This window comes from Camellia sinensis, chromosome 1, assembly GCF_055761805.1.
Source record: "Camellia sinensis isolate YWXY chromosome 1, ASM5576180v1, whole genome shotgun sequence".
Classification (NCBI taxonomy): Eukaryota; Viridiplantae; Streptophyta; class Magnoliopsida; order Ericales; family Theaceae; genus Camellia; species Camellia sinensis.
The window spans coordinates 22302373-22314213 of record NC_138961.1 but is presented as its reverse complement, the minus strand read 5'-3'; the positions used below and the strand labels follow the sequence as shown (position 1 = coordinate 22314213).

The window sequence follows — 11841 nt, the reverse complement described above, 5'->3', positions numbered from 1 at the left end:
CTGCAAAAAGCATACACCATGGCACGTCATTCTGAATATTTATCGTCAACTCGTCCATAACTAAAGCAAAGAGATAAGGACTTAAGGTAGATCCTTGGTGTAACCCTACAGTGATAGGAAATTCATTTGTCTCTCCAGCTGGCGATGTAATAGTGGTCACCACCCCTTAATACATGTCCCTAATCACGTCAATGTAACCTTTTGTCACCATTTTCTTCTCTAACACCCACCATATTATATCCTGGGGCATTCTATTATATGCTTTCTCAAGGTCAATAAACACCATATGAATGTCTTTTTTCTTCTCTTTATACTTTTTTATTACTCTCCTTAAGAGATAGATCGCTTCCATTATTGACTTACCAGGCATAAACCCAAATTGATTCTCTAACACCTCTGTCATGTCTCGCAATCGGCGTTCCATCACCCTCTTCCACACTTTCATTATATGACACATTAGCTTGATTCCTCTATAGTTGTTACAATTCTGGACATCACTTTTATTCTTATAGATTGGTACTAAAATACTCTTCCTCCACTCATCTGGTTTGTTCCTAGTCAACAAAATTTTGCTAAACAACCTAATCAACCAAGCAACTCCCTTTTTACCCAAACACTTCTAAGCTTCAATAGGGATATCATCGGGTCCTAAAGCCTTATTTGATTTCATCTTCTTAAGTGCAATCTCTACTTCAAAGTTCCTAATCCTGCGATAGAACCTATAGTCTTGGTTTATCGTATTACTGGCTATTTCTTCACCTATTGTCGTACCTCCATGTTCCTCATTTAATAGTTTCTCAAAATAATTCTTCCATCTTTCCTTAATCTCATCATCCTTCACCAATACCTTAGAATCCTCACTCTTGACGCACTTTTCTTGATTAAAATCTCTTATTTTCCTCTCCCGTATCTTAGCAAGTTTGTATACCTTCTTCTCTCCCTCCTTACTATCTAGTCTAGTGTATAGGTCATCATAAGCTTTCAACTTAGTTTCTCTCACTATTTTCTTGATCTCTTTATTAGCCAATCTATAGCTCTCAAGGTTTTCCTCAGTTCTATCCTTCTGCCACTTTTTAAAGCACTCTTTTTTTGCCTTAACTACCGCTTGAATCTCTTCCCTCTACCACCAAGTTTTCCTAGAGCTGGGTCCCGTATATGCATATAAAAACATGTATATTAATATAATTAATTGATTTTTTTTATTTTTTATTTTTTATTTTGTGAAAGGGACATCATAGCATAAAGTTTGCAAATAGAAGTGAATTGTAGTAATCGCAATTGAATTGTATGATTAGTTCAGTTTAAGATTAACAACGTGATTCAAATCGTATCGGTTGAAACTCGTATTGAATCATATGAATCTAATCGTGAATCACATGGTTCTAGCTACCACGTCTAAAATGAATCTGGATGAACTACATATTTATTTCGGTGCACATTTCTGTGTTTTGTTTTGCTACAATAACATTACTATTTTTTTAAACTTATGTAATGGAAACTGGTTGCTTCTATGGTTGTACTAATTAAAAGAAGAAACATTTATTTTATATAAAAAAAAGAAGAAACAATTATAATAAAACTTCTTAGGAATGCTTTAAAATATAAATTTAGTATCTCATTTCTTTGTATGCATCCTTCTAAACTTCTCATTTAATTACACTGATTATCTTGGCATGTTGTTCTTGATTGCCTAACTTTTTGTACTATAAAAATAAAACAGAGCTGTACTTTATGATCAAATCATTATTTTTTTGTAAATAATAGAACATGATGGATTGGTTTTGCTTCTGTAAGAGGAATGGAGAAAATGCTATTCACCTTGTGTTGTATTGCCCAATTACTAGAGAAGTTTGGGTATGGTGTACTTGATCATTTTTAGAGTTGAGTGTAGGGCTGTTCACGGGTCGGGTCAATCCGGCAACTGACCCGACCATGGCGGGTTGATGAAGTAATCAACCGCTTTCGACCCATATAGTGTTCGAAATCTACGGTGAGAGAGATTCAGTTTTGCGGTCGGTCTCGGTCAAGTCAACGGGTCGTTGAAAAACATAAACACCAAAAAATAGAAGAGAAAAAAAAAAAGAAAAAGGTTTCAAGGAATGCTTCTTGAAGAAGGAAGCAAAAATTAAAAGGGCTTTTAAGGATTGCTTCTTGTGGGAGGAAGAATCATAGAACAACAAAGGTAACGATGTAAGAAGACTCACCAAGGAAGAATCATAGAACAACAAAGGTAACGATGTAAGAAGACTCACCAAGAAATCATTAAGTGTTCAACTGTTTTGTTGAGCGATTTTCGATTGGTCGCTGTTTAACATCAACTTTCACCAGGAATAACACAATTTAGGGTTTGTCCCTTTACCTTCGAGTTATGGATGACTTCTGGAAATCGAAATAATCAAAAATAGATGCAGGATTTTTTTTTGGGGAGAGAGAGAGAGAGAGGGAGACTAGGAAGCATAGATACGGATATGAGATACGGATACGACACGATACGGATACGGCGATACGACAAAACCTAAAAAAATAGGATAAGGGTACGGCTAGGATACGTTTGTGGAAAATATATTTTTTAAAATTATTAATAGTGAGTTACATATAAGCTAAAGAATGTTAAGAAATCACAATGTAATTTTATAATGCACAACACTATCCTTTAAGAATTTTGTATTAATTTAAGTTAATAGCTTGTTTACTTTTTAAATTTTTAATAGATCTTGCAAATATTTCATTTCAGTATCAAGTTTAATATATTTATATTACAATAATAGAGCAATTCACAACTTGTCCCTATGCTTTTTCCTTTGACACTAGTGAAAAATAGTATATTCAAGTTTACTTCTTTATTTATTTATTGATATTTAATTTTACCATTGTTATATTCTTTTGTTAATTCTTAGTTTCTATGTAGTTATAGGGGACATGCAAGAAATAATTAGGATACATCAATTTGATAAATTCTATTATTTAACTCACTATGCTCTTCTTATTAAAGAACTTAACAAAGTATTAGAAAAATATTCTTATATTTATACTTGCAATTATATTATATTCTATTACTATGCAATAAATGCTACAATTCTAATTTCATAAAACAAGTAAACATGACTTGGAGTATCCGATACTTCAAAATTAAGTATCCGATACTCCAAAATTAATGAAAAATTAATTAAGAAGTATCTGATACTTTTAATAAGTATCCGATACGTATCCGCGAGTATCCAAGGAGTATCGGTATCCGATACGGATACGTCACCCTATTTGAAGTATCCGTGCTTCATAGGAGGGAGAGATACACAGTTAAGGATGGATTTTAAAACAAAAATGTTTGGGACCCCCACAAAAGAGGATTCTATGACCCCTATTGATGTATTGACCATTGATGTGTTTGAATTTTTTTTTCTATCTCTGACAATGACATAAATGGTTCAGATCATTTTGGGGGTTGTGTATTGTGAGGGTATCATTGCTGGATTTTGAAATTGGTAAAATCATTTTTTTTTTTGAGGAGAGAGAGAGAGAGACATGAGGGAGTAAGATTCAATGGTGGGTTTTGAAAATCAGAATAATCAATTTTTTTTGGGAGGAGATAGAAGAGAGAGTAAAAGAACTGAAGAGAGATGAATAATTAATTTTTAATTTGGGAGGAGAGAGAGGTGAATGCGTGGGAAAGAGAAAAATTGAAGAGGTGTGAGAACAGAAGATACACAAGGAGAGAGAGGGAGACAACCTCATTGTCAGGATATATGTCAATCAAATGCTAAAAAGTCATTGTCCACTGTCAAGTTATAATTGCTTAGAGATAACGGGAATATAGACGAGTGATAAATATCGATCGGGTCGGTTTTTATCGGTTTCAATATATACTGAATTGTAGCCCGTCCGAAAAGTTGAAATTTTTTATTAAAATTACCCGCAACCAACCGTTTTTCACTATGAAACCGTCCGTGAATTGATTTTTCGGTTCAGATAGGTCGGTTTCGTTGAGTGATTCGAATTTTTGTACACCCCTTAGTTGAGAGCATTTGACCCAAATCAATAAGCAAACTATTTGCATATTGAAAGGTAATATGGGAAGGGATGATTATATTTTTCTGAAATAAACCAAGCAGGACATCTGAAAATGGATGTTAAGTTGCAATAAATGGCTTAGTTGTCAAATCAGAATATGAATCATGTATCATTTTTATTTATTTGTTTTTCTACTAAATGGGATAGGAGTATATCTTGTGTGTGTGCACTCACCCACACATGCCAGATTTGAAATTTGCTTTAGTACCGTCACATGAACATTTAATATTCTAATGTGGTAGCTTCTACTTGGTACTATCTCAAAGTTCTAAAGATTGTTTTATATCTTCAAAATGCTCTAGTTTTTATCCATATTGTGCTTGTTTGTCCATTGGTGTACCAAAATGCTTCTTTATACTTCTTTTTACATTTTTTAATTGCTGTGTTTTTGACAATGCCTTGGTTGTTTCATTTAGATTATCCCTTGTTCGTCTTTCTTGTTACAAGTTTTATGACCATTCCTTGCATTCCTCAGTATAAGTTTTTCCTTCAAAATTTTATTCCTCGCACTCCTCTCTCTCTCTCTCTCAGTACAGATGGCTAGATCTATTGTTTAGAATTAGGAACGGTAGAGGAGCTGTTTTTGGGTCCAATATTTGTGCATTAGTCCAATTCCATGATAGGCCTTGTCTTTTGTTTTTGTTAAAACTCATACCGTGCAATATTTGGCGTTTAACTAGGAAAGATAGCACCTCCTCTATCCCCTCCCTGGGTCCCATTGTGTGCTTGACTACACACACAATGCCCACACAAGGAAAAGGGTTGGTTCTCCTATCTTTGCTTCTCTTGTTAATTCTTGTTAATTTGCTATTCTTGAGCAAAAATGCTATGAACCCACCCTTATCAACCCATAATTTATCCCGAATGTGTTTATGCGGTGGAGATTAAATTGATGAAGTGTGGGGTCAATGAGCAAAATAAACTTGAACCATTTGATTAATTTTTATGGGTAAACCCGGGTTTATAAGTCTGGGTTTGTAGTAGTGTTGATTCTTGAAATTACTTGATTTATGAAAGCTTGAGGAAACTTGGACTAGAGCTATATGCAAGTGGATTGTGATGGGTTTTAGTTATGGGACGTTTCTAGCCTCTAGGTTAGGGTTCTAAAAGGGAGAAGAAAGGATTTAAGGCTTGTAGAAAGGAAGGGGCTAAAATAGGTTAGATTTCTCTAAAACTCAACTCTTCATTGAATTGAAAGATTGCATAAATTTATAGGCCGCTAGACCTTTCTTAATTATAGTAGGGAGTGCTTTGACTCATTAATGCAAACCTAGAGTATTTATCTAGATTTTATTAAAAAAAAAAAAAAAAACCATGGAAGAGGTTTGAAAATTTTGACTAGCAATCTAGGTTACATGGACTTGGGAATGAGTGTCGGGTGCGGGTATGGGGATTGTATCTAGGGGTCAAACTCGACAAACTCCTAAATGAGGGGTACGTTGGTACATCTAAAAAGTATCCAAAAATTAGACACGGGTACGTGGATATGACTAAACATAGATGTGTAAAAAAAATTCAAAATATTTTCAATTTACCTATATATATATTTTAAGTTTTTAATTGACACACATTTATATACATATATGTTATAATTGAGTTTTAAATTTTAAATTTTTATATAATATTTAATTAATTAAATACGATATAAAAAATATATTTTTTAAAATGAATAGCAGATAAAAATTCATTCTAAACATAAAAAACAAAATGAAGTAATAAATTTAAATATTGTAAGAACATTTTAATTTATTCTTATTGATACTAAAAAATAATAAGCCTTTATCATTAAACTACCAAAAAATTAATGAAGTGATATTATTAAATCTATAAAACACATAGACCAATAAAAGTAATGGATTGATATTGTTTAAAATACATTATTTCTAAATAAAATATTATATAATAAATGAATTAGACTCAGAGAGAGAGAGAGAGAGAGAGCGAGCTTCGTTCGTGGATTGTTCGCATTTCTATCTCATTAGATTCGCGATTCTTGTGCGATTTTCCCCCTAGTGCGTCTCTCTCTCTCTGACCCTCCTCTTATTCAAACCACGAAAAGTAGCGTACCCATTTGTATTTAGTCGTATCTCGTACCCGTGTTGTGTCAACACAGGTACCTCTCAGAAAATAAAGAGTCCGTGTAACGTAGCCATTAATACAACCTATGAATCATTTCCTTACTGCAAGAGGAATAAGACCAAAACTTGGTTATTAAACCATGACATGTGCATTATTGTTTTATCATGCTTCTTGTGAAGTGCAAGTTCACTCTAGAGTGGAACGCAACATCTATGCATTCAAAACGACATGATTATAATAATTATAGATGTACCTAACTATTTCTAGTGCATGGATAGATTGGAATTCAGGTGACACATTCAACTGTTCGGATATATTGGCAGGGTAATATAGGCGGAACCGTGTTTTTCTTAGTTTATGGGGGTGCCCATAGTCGTAAAGAGTGTAATTTTGCTTATCAACCATATAATTGTTTTGACTATATTCTTTAGTAACCACAAGTTGCATCTTTTGGGAGGGAAAAAGTTTTGAACTGTATGGACTTGTTTTGCTCTTTGCCAACTTCTATTTGTTAGTTTAAATTCTATGCTTTGTGAAGCAATATATTTATCTGATTGTGTATACTATAATCACCTAAGAAGCACGAACACCTCTCCGAAGGCAACGTACGGGTATCCGACGTGTCGGACACTCTACATGGCGTGTCCTCCCCCCTCCCCCTTCTTCCTTTTTTTTTTGAATTTCTCCAGCCGGACACACTTGCGACATTGTTGGACACGTTATGGACACATTGGAGACCAAGAGAGAAACCCTAACCCATAGATAGAGAGATAGAGAGAGAAAGGGTGAAGAAGTACTTGTTGAAGCCCTAGATCTGAGGTATGTTCTTTTCTTCATTTTTCTTCGTCATTCTTTTCTTCTACGCTTTTCTTCTTCTTTCGTCGATTCTTCTCTCTCTCTCTCGCTCTCTCGCTCGCTATGTGTGTTCGACTCTCTTTCGGTTTCTCTATGTTTGATTCTCTCTCTCTCGATTGATCTTTGTGTGTTCTCCAACTTTCTGTCACACCCTCTTATCTCTATCTTTGTTATTTTTTTTTTTTCCCTGTTTTTCTTTTTTATATTTTTTTTGGATCTTTTGGATTGATTTGAAATAAATTATTTTTATTTATAAAAAATAATTATTTGTGAATGAAATTTGATGCTAAAGTAAATAAATAAATAATATATGTTTTTAATTTTACATATAATAAATAAATAAAATTATATATATTGAGTATGTCCCCAGAGTGCCATGTCCCAGATTTTTTGAAAATTTGCGTGTCCACTTGTCCGTGTCGTGTCTGTGCATCATAGATAATCACCCATTGTTTGATTCAAGTTGGTGTAGTTGGTCGTGATTTTCTTGTGTGGCGCCCATGGGCTATGTTACACGAACTCTTTTGTTTTGGAGAAGTATCCGTGTCGACACGACACAACACAACATGGGTACAGGTATGGAATTCGGCCGGGATACGGCATAGAAGAAATAGATACGACATACAGAAGTAATAAGAAAGATGGTATACCTACGATTAGGGCTTCGATCTTGTAATTAGGGCTTCAATCTTCTTCTCACTCAATCGTCTTCATCTCTCTCCTCTCTGTTTCGATCGACTTCGTCTCTCCCTTATCTTTGTTTTCTTCTCTCATTGATCCACTTCACCCCTGTCTCTCTCTTCTTTTTAATATAATTTATCATATATAATATGTCATAAATAATATAATTTTTATGCCTAAAATAGAAAATTATTTATTTTATCAAAGGCAGATATGGTTCATAGAATTAAGACGGATAGGCTTAAGTGAAGGAATGCATCTGGGATACTATACGATAAATGAGTACCCACTAGACTAAAAAGAAAGTTTTATAAAACGATTATTAGATCAGCGATATTGTATGGGACGGAATGTTAGGCAACTAAGAAACAACATGTAGATAAGATGAGTATTGCGGAGATGAGGATGCTAAGGTGGAATTAGTATATTCGAGAATGGGTACGAGCAGTACCAATAGAAGATAAGTTGAGTGAGAATAGATTGAGATTGTTTGGTCATATACAACGGAAACCAACAGAGGCAGTAGTGAAAAGATGCGATACAGTGATGGTAGATGGAAGTGTTAAGGGAAGGGGAAGGCTTAGATTGACGTGGACTAGTGTAGTAAACAGAGATATGAATCTCTTTAATTTGACTAACGATATGGTCTTGGATAGAGTCGAATGGAGAAAAAAGATTCATATAGTCAATCTCATTTGATGGGGCTTAAGACAAGGCTTGGTTTGGTTTGGGTTTATAATATAATTTATTTTATGCCTAATATAATTTTTATTTGTTATTTCTTTTTTTCTTTTTTAACAGATCTATTATTTCCTCACTTTTTTTTAAACTCATCTTCATGTAATAAATATATTTGAAAAATAACTATTTAACGTATCTCCGTATCTATATCCAATTTGGATCCATATCCACGTCTCCTCAATTTTTTATTTTGAAGTGTCTGACTCCTAAATACGCACCTACACCTGATACCCGCACCCGTGTACTTGTAACATAGCCTGTGGGTGGTTGGGAAGATGGTGAGGGAACTTGAGACCTTAATGTTAAGGTTGACAAACAAAGCAGGTTTTACACTATGCTTTAAAGGCTTATTATGCCGTAAATTTGTTTTAGTTTATATATTAACACTGGTAATTGTAATTGCAAAATTTGCATGGTGAGGGATCTTGAGACCTTAATGTTAAGGTTGACAAACAAAGCAGGTTTTACACTCTGCTTTAAAGGCTTATTATGCCGTAAATTTGTTTTAATTTATATATTGAACACTCGGTAATTGTAATTGTAAAATTTGCATTTTATTTTGAGAGATCTTTTGGCTTTCAAGCTTAAAAACCTTTCTAGATTGGTAACTGACCACATGCTCTTTTGCTTTTTTTTGGGGTTCAGGTGTGGCATATTATATTGTTATGGATTACAAGTACATGAAGCGTAAGGCAGGGTTAAGGTGTTGCTTACTGAAGATGAATGGCGTAATTGGTGCTGTCAGCTAGTAGTATTTGCCTTTATGTTGTTGATGTAATAACCTTTTGCAAACAAATGCATTCGTATCTATATATAATACATGAACACTTGTGTTAAACTTGATCGTCTCTCTGTTTGTTGTATACTTGTTTTGATAATGTGGAGTTGGTTTCTTAGAAATTGAACTCTTTAACAGCTCCAAGTTCCCACACAAGACACACCTTATGTTCTGATACAGCCATTTGACTCTCACTAGGATCTTGATAGGCTGACTGGCATGTGCCTTTGAGACTTATGTTTTGTTTGTTTGGTGGTTGTTCTATCTGCCCCTTCTACTTTTTGTTCCTACGATTAATGGAGAGAGTTAGACATGCACATGATTTTTTAGGTATGGTCTCTTTAATGATTTTGGCCCTATTATTCTTGTTACCCTTTATTTATTTTTATTTTTTATTTTTATGGATACGCTTGGCGCTTAACTCACGCGACAGGTCCAGCACCACCTCTCAGTGGGGAACCCTCTGTGCTGAGGCTTGTAGCCTGCTCAAGTTGCTTACCAACTGTGCAATATGCAAGTGAACTGCTGTGCAACAGCTCATCTCACCCCTACCAGCTCAATACCTCCCCATTTGTCCCATCTCCCTCCTACACCCGCTGTCTGTCATTCTCTTACTTACCTAATATGCATTGGTTGTGAACCGTTTGGCTTCATTGGGGTGAATAATAAAGGTGGGGCAGTGACATAATAGTTGGGGGTGTGCTGAATTGTGTGCCGTCATTGTTTTAGCAAAACAGGAGGAATGTTTGAGCTTTGACTGGGTTTTGTGAGGGTTGAGAGCCATATCAATCACCAAGGATGAGAGAGGGAGTATGGTTTGTAGTAGGAGTGAGGTGGCAAATGGTTGACCATCGGCACAATTTGTTACTTGACTGTGTGGTTGACTAACATAAGGGGGAAAAAGTTGTAATGTTGGAAACCATAGGGATGAAGATGTAATTTTTAAGAAACATAAATGTCTAATATAGAGGGTTGCTATTTATCCTTACCTTTTTTTTTAGGACCTTCTCTCTTTTATTTATTTTTTAATTCTAATATTGTCTTAAACATAAAATTTCACTTCTATCCTCATTCCCAACCCTCTAATCTTAATTTTTCAAATCCTAGCCTTAATTTCTAGCCCAACAACCTTTTCCCCACCATCTCCACCGGCAACAACTACAACCACAACCACAACCACTGTCGCTAACGAACTCTCCTTCCATCTCTGTTGATTTTGCCTCCACTAGCTTAATGGTTGTTTGATAGCAAGAGGCAAATGGGTGGTTGTTACAATTGTTATAGGTGGCGCGTCTCTCTTTGGTAGCGAAAATGGAGGAACCGTACGTTTCTCTACTCCTAGACCTCCAAGTGTTTGAACTCAAGTTCATCTTCTTTTGATCTCATACTTAACACCATTCGTGGTAATTCACCCAAAATCCAAAAATCGAAATCTCTCATTGTTCGATCTTTAATCATAAATCAAATAATGTTCGATCTTCGTGGCAGGCGACGATGCTACTTAACGAAGAAGAAGCAATAGTACTAGAAGGAGAGAGAGAGAGAGAGAGAGAGAGGAGAGAAGAAGTTAGATCTGGAAAAAAAATGCAGTGGTCAGACGTGGAAGGGTGGTCACTAGTGGAGGAGGTACTAGGAAGTCGTCGGAAGGTAAGGGTAGGGTAAAGAGGAGGTTGTTATAGGGAAGTCGTCGGATGGGTGGGACTGTAACACCCTCAAAATAATACAAATAATCCAACTCATAAGAGAAATGATTATAATAGAATTAATATACTTTCATGTATCAGAGTTTGTATTACCAAAAGATAATACATGCAATATACATTCACAAATATTCATCCTGAATCTATAATATGTAACACCAGTTAACAACAAAATAAATATCCTACGAGCTTACATCTTTCCAAGACATTGCTTGCGTACAACAAAAAGGTAGTAATAAGCTCTATACATATAAAGCCCTCGGCTTAAATAAACATTTAAACATAAAATAACAAAATAGAGTCTCCAGTTCCTAAGCCCTCTCAAGCTACGTCCTTGGAGGAAGTATGTCACCGGTACCTAAAAATGGTTTCCCTAGTAGGGTGAGCCAAAGCCTAATAGAAACAGTCTATCACAATATATGAGATTTAACTAAAATATAAGTATCAGCTAACATTCAACATTTATGACCAACGTATAATCTTCCCATGACCATTCAGTACTGATACTCACATCCCAATCCATTTTCATTTATTCATTCCAAGTTAATTAGTTTCATTTCAATTCACATGCCAAGTGTATAGTTTTCCAAATAACCCAACCGAGATTACAATTCAGTGGTTTTCATTTTACATAACTATTACACAAGCACTTTAGACTTGCCATTTTACGGAAATTTCGTCCGCGGGATTGGCACCCATGTATATAAATGATTTCGGGACTTTCACCCGGTACACTCTGACTAACTTAGTTTCAATAGAGTCCATCTCCTATATCCTTCCAAAACATGGAGTACATTCCCTTTCTTCTCTCAAAACATTATACATATACAATGTACTTAAAGTACCGTCATATTCAATGACTATCAATTATACATATTTAATGCCTTAACACACCGTCATGTTCAATGACATAATTAAATGATTAGTTTCAATTCACCT

General features: G+C 34.9%; 1 long non-coding RNA gene across 1 annotated transcript; it reads left to right on the top strand.

The window, feature by feature from the left end:
• The first annotated feature begins 9115 nt into the window (after nucleotides 1-9115).
• On the top strand, nucleotides 9116-10190 carry LOC145823601 (uncharacterized). The gene is made up of 2 exons (XR_014365867.1): nucleotides 9116-9532; nucleotides 9636-10190. It is a non-coding gene; the product is annotated as an uncharacterized LOC145823601 (long non-coding RNA).
• The last annotated feature ends 1651 nt before the right edge of the window (nucleotides 10191-11841 follow it).